At 43.8% G+C, this 10,306-nt stretch overlaps 1 protein-coding gene across 1 annotated transcript in view; it reads left to right on the forward strand.

The window, feature by feature from the left end:
- Positions 1–270: 270 nt before the first annotated feature.
- The window catches only part of plce1 (phospholipase C, epsilon 1), a 408,311-nt gene continuing 398,275 nt past the window's right edge, over positions 271–10,306 (forward strand). The window contains exon 1 of the mRNA XM_078223543.1: positions 271–390. The gene's annotated coding sequence lies outside the window, so the exon portion shown is untranslated. The remainder of the gene's footprint in view (positions 391–10,306) is intronic.

The raw sequence follows: 10,306 nt of genomic DNA on the forward strand, positions 1-10,306 counted from the left end.
TTGTTTTCTTGAGATATCAGACATTTTTTCACTGGACAGGGGGAGCAGGGTGTAAAAAAGGCACCTTGTGTGCAACTGCTGGCAGAGCACTGGGAGTGAGTGCGATGTGAATAAAGCAGAGGCAGACCAGCGCAGATCACTATTCAAAGCCCCTCGCAAGTGGAGTTAACTCAGACATTCCAAAGTTCTGACACAGCCCAGGGAACTCTGCTTCACAGCTTATCTGAGGTTAGCCTGGTATTTCACATGCTGAATCTGCCACTGAACTTTCACTCACTGTAGTAGTACAATGGCTGCAGCTCAGGCTGTACTAGACCGTCTGTAAAGAGCAAGAGCAGGGCAGTCAGCCCTGGAGAGAGGGACACAGGAGCACTTTGTGTGAAATGGAAGGTAAGAGAAAGGCTCTTGCATGCTGAGGCTGAATGGACTGTGGATAAATAAGGTGGCGCGAGATGGATTTCTGTATTGTTCTCAGATTCTGGACCTGTTGCTTGCTTGTTGTGCTGATGGTGAGAAAGCAGGGTGCTAAGATACAAAATATATCAAACTACACTGCTGTGCATGATTTCTACACCTTCCTTTTTTATAATTAAAGAAGCACAATTCCTTGGGCTTCTGATTAATCAATGTTGAGCGGTCAAAGAATTGCAAACCTACAATGTTCAACATCACACCACCTAATACCAATTGTCCAACGTTGTTTGAACATTATGCAATGTTCCAGAGACTTCACCACCGGCAATGTGCTTTTAACACCAATAATTTTAAATTTGTGTTCAGACAGCATTCTTCTGCCTCTCTTTGAGCATCACTTACTACTTTAGCAATAGCACAACTGAAGGGTTATAGTATTTTGTAACTGTCAATAATACTTTTAACTACAAGTGCAGATCTTCCGCCTGCTATTCTTATCTAACCCGCAATATTACTTGAAATGACTTTGCAGTATTTTCAAGGATGTGTGAAAAGTGTACGATGTAATTATTGCCCGCACTCCCACCTCACCACATTTTATCTCGTTAACTCCAGGAGCAATGCAAAGCGGAATGTTTTTTGCATGTGTAGGGTACGGAGGGGAGGGTAGAATATTGTACTATAGAAAGGGATAATGGATGTAGAAATAAACAGCACTTGAAGAAAAGTTGTAACTTTTACAGAATGAGTTAGTGAATGTCTGTTGTTCCTCAACTTTCATGGCATTTGCAGAAGATGTTTGTAATCATAGAATTCCTATAGTGCATCGAGCCTGCACTGAATACAATCCCACCCGAAAGACGTGCTGGTTAGGTGCACTGGGCATGCTAAATTCTCCCTCAGTGTACCCGAACAAGCGCCGGATTGTGGTGACTAGGGAATTTTCACAGTATCTTCATTGCAGTTTTAAATTCAGCCTACTTGTGACACTGATAAATAAAACTAAAAATAAAATACCCAGGCCCTATCCCCGTAACCCCTCACATTTATCCCACTAAACCCCCTGACACCAAGGGGCAATTTAGCATGGCCAATCCACCTAACACACACATCTTTGGACAGTGAGAGGAAATCGACTCAGACACGGGGAGAATTCTGCACAGTTACCCAAGTAACTGTGAGGCAGCAGTGCTAACTACTGTGTATCCATACAAGCATTGTTTTCATATGCTTTGATGAAGTTTACCTGTTATGAACCAGTTACTGATTAATTACTGTGCACTTAATCTCACTGATACTTTGCACATGTGTATCGAGGGTGTTCAGTGTCAGTTCGTAAGGGGCATTGTCTAAACAGCCTCTTCACTTCCTATAAACACCCAACGCAAAGGTGTAAATGCACTATTAGCATGAGGTGCCAATGTGAAAAAGAGACACTGCCATTCTCATCTGCTGATGTCCTCCCTCAAACAAAAAAATATTCAAATGTTTTTAATGAAGGTGCTGTCCCTTTAAATGTGAAACTTGTTCTGCCCCTGATTGGTTTATCTTCTTACTCGATCCGTTTTACAGCATATTGATTGGAATGTGATTGTGGCAAGTAGTTGTCGGAATTGATTCCCCTGAGGCAGGACGTGGGAATAATAGCACACAAACCCACAGGGCAGAGTTTCCCAGCATTCGCTTTCTGTTCCTTTGCAGTTTGTGAATGTGACACCTCATCGTGTGTACAATGCTGCAAAGGAAGGTAGGTAGTGTGTAAAGGAGTTGCAATTGGCGGGCAGTCAGATAATGCTTTGTTCCGGTAAGGTAAACCACCCCTGAACTCAAGTTAAAAGGTGTGAAGTTATAGACGCCAGGATTTACAGATTTAAGATAATTGGTCCCAGAAATGGAGGAGTGAGGGGATTGTTTGTGAAGTGGAGAGTTATGATCCGGATTGTACTGTCTGAAAGGCAGGCAGAAGCAGGTCCAATAATAACTTTCAGAAGGGGATTGGATATATAATTGAAAAGGAAAAAATTGTGGGGCAGAGGACTGGAACTATTTGGGACTAGCTTAGTGGTTAAAAGAAAAGGAGCGGCATGGACAAGTTGGGCCGAAGGTTCTGTTTCAATGCTGTAAACCTCTATTTAGGTAGTTCTTACAAAGACCTGGCAGAGGCGCATCCAGCTTCCTCCTGAGCTCTGCAATTAAATGTATAATTTTTTTTTGTTGGGGGGAGGTGGAATTCTCCTTGCAGAGTTTTAGAAGTTTTAGTCCTGCCTGTCAATCTGCTTCCATCAGCGTTCACTTGTCAATGTGGAGGGTTTTGTCCCCTGTAGATACCCAGCCAGTTAGCTAATGTAACAGTCCATTCTGATAAAAGGGCTTACAATAATGCAGCCTAATCAGAGTCTGGAATGCAAGGTTGGAGGCATCGCTGTCGCTAACTCTTCCAAATTTGTCATGTGCTATTGTTTAAGCCCACACACACAAGTTCAGTATTTATTGGTCTCTGTTGCAGTTGCAGCAGTTTCAAACCATTCCTCGCTCCCTATTCATGACTGACCTGTCACTGACATTACCCTGTTGGACTGTGGCTTTCAGAGAGTGAGATGAACATTTTGCAGTGCTACACCCTTAGAAAAGGTCTTTTAGAAACTTTGTCCTGCTACCATTTACCCAAAAGGGATTTTAAAGTTGTTTAGCCTAGATAAAATCCCCCTGTGACCCGCAATGGATTTTAAAATAAATCTCGAATATGCCTCTTGTTGTTGAGATTGATGTGCTAAACTAAAGTCAGGGTTTGTGCCTTGTGTAGGAACTATTATTTACAGTGTTGCTATAAACACGTTTATAATTTTCTTTTGATTCGCTGTGAGAAAATAACTACCATCTTCATCGTAAATATATCTCAATCCTGGCAGGAATGGAACCTGTTTGTTCCAGGAAGGTAAATGTTTCATTTTCTTGTTAGCTATTTACAAATGGTTTTCTGTTCAAATTAATGAACTCGTCCAGCAGGTGGAGAAAGGCATATTGGAAGGATGAGCTGGGTGTCCCTTAGTGTTGTGCATTTTTGACGGACTAATATTGTTTAGGAGCTGCCAATTTGACCCTTTTCATTGATCGTGGTTAAACTCCTGAGGCTGCGTAGTCATTTATCACTGACCTGCACCTTTCAACATCTTATACCCACATGGCAGATAAGTTGGCAGTGTGGTGGCACAGTGGTTAGCACTGCTGCTTCATAGCACCAGGGACCCGGGTTTGATTCCGGCCTTGGGTCACTGTCTGTGTGGAGTTTGCACATTTTCCCTGCGTCTGCGTGGGTTTCCTCCGGGTGCTCCAGTTTCCTCTCACAGTCCAAAGATGTGCGGATTAGGTGGTTTGGCCATGCTAAATTGCCCCTTAGTGTCCAAAAGATGGGTAGATTAGGTGGGTTAGCCATGGGAAATGTGCAGGTTTACGAGGATAGGGTGGGTTGTGGGGGGGGGAGGAGGGGGTGGGGTGGTCCTGGGTATGAAGCTCTTTTGGAGAGTCAGTACAGACTCAATGGACCGAATGGCCTACTTCTGCACAGTGGGGATTCTATTCTAAGTTGATGCTGCTGGTGTGAGTATCCCACACAATTAAGCAGAGATAAAGCCATTTAATACATTGTGTGGCACCAATGCCACCCATTTGTCAATGGATCGTTTGATTCTCCACACTCTGAATTCTTCCTGCAAAGATACTGTGTGGAATTTGTGAAAACATTTTTGACAACAGGATTATTTTGCGGGACCCATGCCTAGTGAATGGGAGACAAGATAGTGGATTGACAATAGATGGCTGGAAGGTGAATATTTCACTGCCAAGGATGTACCATAACTCACTACTCCCTTTCCAATCTTTCTGGAGATATTGGCATTTGTCTCTTGATATAAAGATAGTTAGTCACACTTTCCACAGTACGCAGCTTAGAACTGGACAGTTAAAAACAAAACATTATTTCTCCTTGAAAATTTTGTCACTTCTGGAGCAATGGTGTTTCACTTTCTGAGCGCAGAAGTGGTTTTCCTGAGAGAAATATTATCGTCTCTAAAATAGTTTGTAATCTGTCCAGTCTCGCCTTTGCTCAATGCTATCCCCCTCTCAGTTACTTCATTTTAAAGATGTGTATAAACGTAAGATAATGTAAAACATTGAAAAAAACTGATTCTTGATGTTACAGCCATAGAACAATGGACATCTTTTGATGGCTGCAGGGGGCAATTAAGAGTGTGCATCCTTAATTAAGCAGGATCCTAATACACATACCTCTTGAAGACAACCCTGTTAAAGGAACATTCTTTAAAGGCCAAATTTATTGAGTCTCAGATCCATCCTACACAAGCTTTTGGGGAAAAAGCTGCTGTATGGGAATTCTTTAGACTTTGGGTTCTGGTCCTTAAGCCTGATTCTTGTGCTGTGGTTAGAGTTAGGCTTGGCACGTAACCCAGGCTGAGTACTGACAGTTTCTGAGGTTGGATTATGTGCCACTGTCTCGCTGAGTGAGAGGTTAGCACTGCTGCCTCACAACACCAGGGATCCGGGTTCGATTCCCGGCTTGGATCACTGTCTGTGCGGAGTTTGCACATTCTCCCCATGTCTGCATGGGTTTCCTCCGACAGTCCGAAAGACGTGGTGGACTGGCCATGTTAAATTCTCCCTCGGTGTACCCAAACAAGCGCTGGAGTATGGTGACTATTGCAGTGTTAATGTAAGCCTACTTGTGACACTAATGAAATAAACTTTAAACTGAACATTTAGTATAATTGAGCAGCATAAACTGCTTTCCAGGAGCTTGATTTTTGCATTGGGACATGAACGGCTAATTTTATATTTGGACACACAGCCTGTAGCCTCAAAATTCCATGTTAATTTCAGACTCCTCTCGTTGTAGGATCGGCCGTGCTAAATTGCCACTTAGTGTCCCAAGATGTGTGCGATAGGGGCATTGGTGGGATAAATATAAGTATAGGGATAGGGTCTGGGTGAGATGCTCTATTGGAGAGTCAGTGCAGGCTTGATGGGCTGAATGGCCTTCTCCTACATTATAGGAATTCTATGATTCTGTTCTATAATTGGTGCAGGTAGATTTATTTGACACTAAAATGGGATGGCTGCTGTTTGTGCCAGTTTTCTGTCAAGAGGTTGACCTTCCTGTATTCCATTGCACTCCTTGGTCCTTCCAGTGATCACCCGCTGACTTCCAAGAGAACCCATCCGAATATTATAGCAAGGGCCAATGGTGTGGCAGCTGCGAGTGAGGACCTTGACTCATGGTGACGTTCTTTCCTCTGAGACAGAAAGCCGTGTGTTTGAGTCCCACCCCACATACGTGAAGACACCATGCAGACTGACATTTCATTGCAGTACAGAGGGAACACTGCACTGTTGGAGTTGCTTTCCTTTGGAAGGGACATTAAACCGAGGCCCCATTTGCCTTTGCAGGAGGATGTGGAAAATCCCATGGAACCAATTCAAAAAACAGCAGGAAGTTTCTCTGCAGTGTCTTGGCCAATATTGGTTACACAATCCAATGACACAGATTAGTATCACTGCAGTTTATTGTGTGGTCTAAAAGTAGGTAAGTAGGTAAAATGCATAGGCACACCCTGAAGTTGCGAACAGCACTATATAAATACTGTACACTTACAAAGCCACTTGGGAAGATTAGAATGAGAATTGTAAGGTAGAAGTGTTGTAAGCATCAGCAGTGACAGGCGGAAGCGAACAACTTATGAGCCTGATTTTCAGCATTGATTCCTGCAGCTGGAGAAGATTCTCTGATGAAATTTGTTTGGCATGTGTCCATTCAGATCAGGTCTATCTTGTGATTGTGAGGCTTTCACCTCCCCACTCTCCCAACCCTGCCCATGTTGAGAGTTTCTTCAGAGCGATCAGCTGGGGGTTGGGGGGGGGAGGGGGGAGGGGTGTGGAATTGTCCAGGGTCGCAAATGGGGTGGGGGAGGCATGATGATGTTTGGGTGTGGCGATCGGGGAGGGGGGTGGGGGCACTGTTCGGGGCTGTGATCAGGGGGGACGATTGGCTGGGGGTCGATTGGCCGCGGCCTCAAACATGGCGGTGGGGTGGAGGGGGGGGGGGGGGGGAGGTGATGATCAGAGTGGCGTGATGTTTGGGGGGGGAGGGGGGTAATAATCTCCCACTAACTGGGTACATAATATACTGGGAGATCGGGACGCTTGCGCAATGACGCCCCTTTAGCTCAGCAGCCGGCCTCACAGGCTTCCAACCCTCCCACAGACGAGATTCACATTGTGGCCTCTATATTGCACAAAGTGCCGTGTATTACCATGACCTACCTCGCTGGAAAAACGGGCGAGAAAACCGCTCTTTTCGAGAAAATTCCTCTCCATATTTACAACCTGGCTCTCTGTGAGGTACACCAACCACCTGACAAATTATGGCCTGCACTTCATCCTATCTGATTTCAGTCTCTACCTGAATAAAGCCTGTACCATAAAAGTTGCCAGCAGCTGTCAACTTCGGGGTCACAGGGAGGGCAGATGGTCATGGCTGCAGTACAGGGCAACAGGATTGCCAGACTATGATGAACTTTGACCCAGAAGCAGTAATCGTAAGGACAAAATATTTGGGAAATCTGAAATGATTTTTAAAATGTTTGGGAAAGTTAATTTGTTTTTTGTTTGGTTCCCCGTGGGGGGGGGGGTTGTAATAAGGCAAGACAGAAAGGGGGCGAAAAAGGGAGCAAGTTACAATATAAATTAAAGAAACAATTATGGCTGTGAGGAGGGATAGTATATCCGAAGAATCATCAAATACGACTGTCCATTAAACAGAGGAACAAAAAAATGGGCAATAATATGACCGGGGAGTGTGCTATAGACCTCAAACAAACAGAGGGAGATGGAAGAGCAAATATGCAGGCAAATCTCTGGGAAGTACAAAAAAACAACAGGGCAGTAACAGTTGGGATTTTAACCCCCTTAATATTATCTGTGAAAGATACAGAGGGAGTCCGATTTTTAAAAGGCATTCCGGAGAACCTTTATGTCCAGTTCAGAGCAAGCCTAACAAAACATTCTAGACTTGCCCTTTCACCTGTCCAGATTAATCTCATAAAGCTATCAGTTGGGGAGCTCTTTGGAAGTGATTATAATTCAGTCAGATTTAGGGTAGTTATGGAAAAGGACAATGATAGACCAGGAGAAGAAGTTCTCAACTGGGGTAAAGCTATTTTACTGAGCTGAAATGTGGACTGGACACAGCTATGTGAAGGTAAATCAGTGCCAGATCAGTGGCAGGTATTCAAAAAGGATACGTTCCCTTAAAGAACAATGGTGGGATTAACAAATCTAGAACTTCCTGGATGTCAAGAGCTTAAAGGAAAAGACAAAGAGAGAAAGGGAAACTTACAACAGATACCGAGAGTTCAATAGTGCAGGAAGCCTAGAACCATATAAACAATGTCGGGATGAAATTAAAAAGAAAATTAGGAAAGCAAAGAGATGGTATGAAAAAATTATGGCAAGTAAAATAAAAAAACTCCAAACTTTTTCATCAATATTGTGGTCATGTGGCCCCTTTAATGGGCGATCCTTCATGGGCCACGTGATTGGGCTGGAACCAATGGAACACAAACATGCGAAGCTGGGCCTATCGGGAGCCAGAGCCTGCATCCCCAGGGCTCGAGGCTGAAGTTGGAGTCCGGGCGTTGTTCGGAGTAGACCTGTAAAGTTGTGCTGTAAACCCTTTGTTGGCTCTTCTCAATCAATAAATCCTTTCGTTTGTGACTTGCCACATCAAGTCGCCTTGGGTTACTACAGATACATAAACAGCAAAAGGATAATTAAAGAAAAAATAGGGCCTTTTAGGGATCATAAAGATAAACCTGGAGAGGCAGAAGGCGTGGGTATGGTTAGTAACACTGCGCCTGTTTTCACAGAAGAGTGGGACAATATAAGCACTGCGATCAGAGAAAAGGAGTGTGAAGTATTAGATGAAATTAATTTAGTGAGTGACAAAATATTAAGGCATTGAACATATTTCAAAGTGGATAAATCCTCCACGTCCAGATGAAATGTATGTTAGACAGTTAAAGAAAGAAGGCCCTGACTGTCATTTTCTAATCCTCTTTGGTTATAGCTATCGTAAGAGTTTTCACAACACCAGATTAAAGTCCAACAGGTTTATTTGGTAGCAAATACCATGGTATTTGCTACCAAATAAACCTGTTGGACTTTAACCTGGTGTTGTTAAAACTCTCATTGTGTTTACCCCAGTCCAACGCCGGCATCTCCACATTATAGCTATAGTGCCAGAGGACAGGAGGACCACTAACATTGCATCTTGTTTAAAAAGGGAGGAACGGATAGATCGAGTAATTACAGGCTGGTCGTGGATTGAGGACTGGTTAACTAACAGGAAACAAGAATCAGGATAAATGGGTCTTTTTCAGGATGGCAAACTGTAACTAATGGAGTGCCACAGGGATCAGTGCTGGGGTCTCAACTATTTACAATCTATATTGATGACTTGGATGAAGGGACCAAAGATATGGTTACTAAATTTACTGTTGACACAAAGATAGGCAGGAAAGTAAGTTGTGAGGAGGATACAGAAAGTATGCAATGGGATTCAGATAGGTTAAGAGAGTGAGCAAAATATTGACAGATGGAGTATTACATGGGAAAATGTGAGGTTGTCCATTTCAGCAATCTTGTTCTGGTACGTAATCTCAGTTTCTTTCTCTGTTTGAATTGCTGATTCTGCTGTCAATTTCAATGTTTTTAGCTCTTCAGTTAATTTCTCATTGCTTCCTTTCTTCAAACTCTTAGGGCGGGATTTTCCAGCCGTGCTCGCCCCAAGACCGGAAAATCCCGCCCGAGGTCAATAGACCTTTGCGTGGTTCGCCCCCGCCCGCTATGATTCTCATGAGGGTGGAACGAGAAAATTCCGCCCTTATTCTCTGGCTCATGGAGTTCAGCTTATTCTACATTGTCTCATTAATTTCTCCTTTTTTACTTCATTTTGTAAATTTTTGCAACATTTCAAATTTGTCAGTCATTTCATTCTGCTGTTTTAATGTCTTTAGAGCTTTCTTCCTTTTTAACGATTCCTCTTTAAGTTCTTTTGAAGTCTTTAATTTCTGCACTTCTTCGCGGGGACTCCATCGTGCTGGACATAACCGTTTCACAAGTTGAGCTTTCATTTCTACTTGTCTTAACTTCAGCCTTTTGACTTCACTGTTGGTCAGGACTGTCTCTGACAAAGTGTTCACTTGTTTCCATTCTGCAATTCCCTCATTGCCCTCCTTGTGATATCTCCCCTTACCCTCACTCTGGATTCTTTCATTGCCCTCCTTTTTAAAGTGCAGCAGTTATTTGCCTTTTCTATAGCTGGTATTAGTGGGATGTGTTCCCTGCCAACTCTTTGGGGGGACAGGTTGGGGGAGCTCCTGCCTGTGGAAAATTCTGCCCAATGCGCTTATGAGGAACTGTTCCAAAGCCCGCCCAGCGCAGATCCCACTGGAGAGGCGGGTGAATAGCGGGAGGGAATTGAATCGGCTTCAAGCCCGCTAATTGGATGTAAACTAGGGAATTGGAATATTTATCGGGTTCCTGTCTGCTCTGGCCCGGAACTGGAACTTGATCGAGGCCGGCTTGGTGGACTGGAAGTATCGGAATGGGTTCAGTGACCAGCGCCTGATTCTCCTGGCCATCGCGATTCTCGCTGGGAGCTAGCGGGTCCAGAGAATCCCCCCCCCTCCCCCACTATCTTTTAATATTCCAGTTTTATTTAATTTGCTGAATTGAATTTGAACTCATGATTGGATCATTGTTCAGATCTCTGGATTATTAGTGTGGTAACATAGCCACAGTCACTGACACAGCATGAACC

Source organism: Mustelus asterias, chromosome 11, assembly GCF_964213995.1.
Source record: "Mustelus asterias chromosome 11, sMusAst1.hap1.1, whole genome shotgun sequence".
In the NCBI taxonomy this organism is placed as follows: Eukaryota; Metazoa; Chordata; class Chondrichthyes; order Carcharhiniformes; family Triakidae; genus Mustelus; species Mustelus asterias.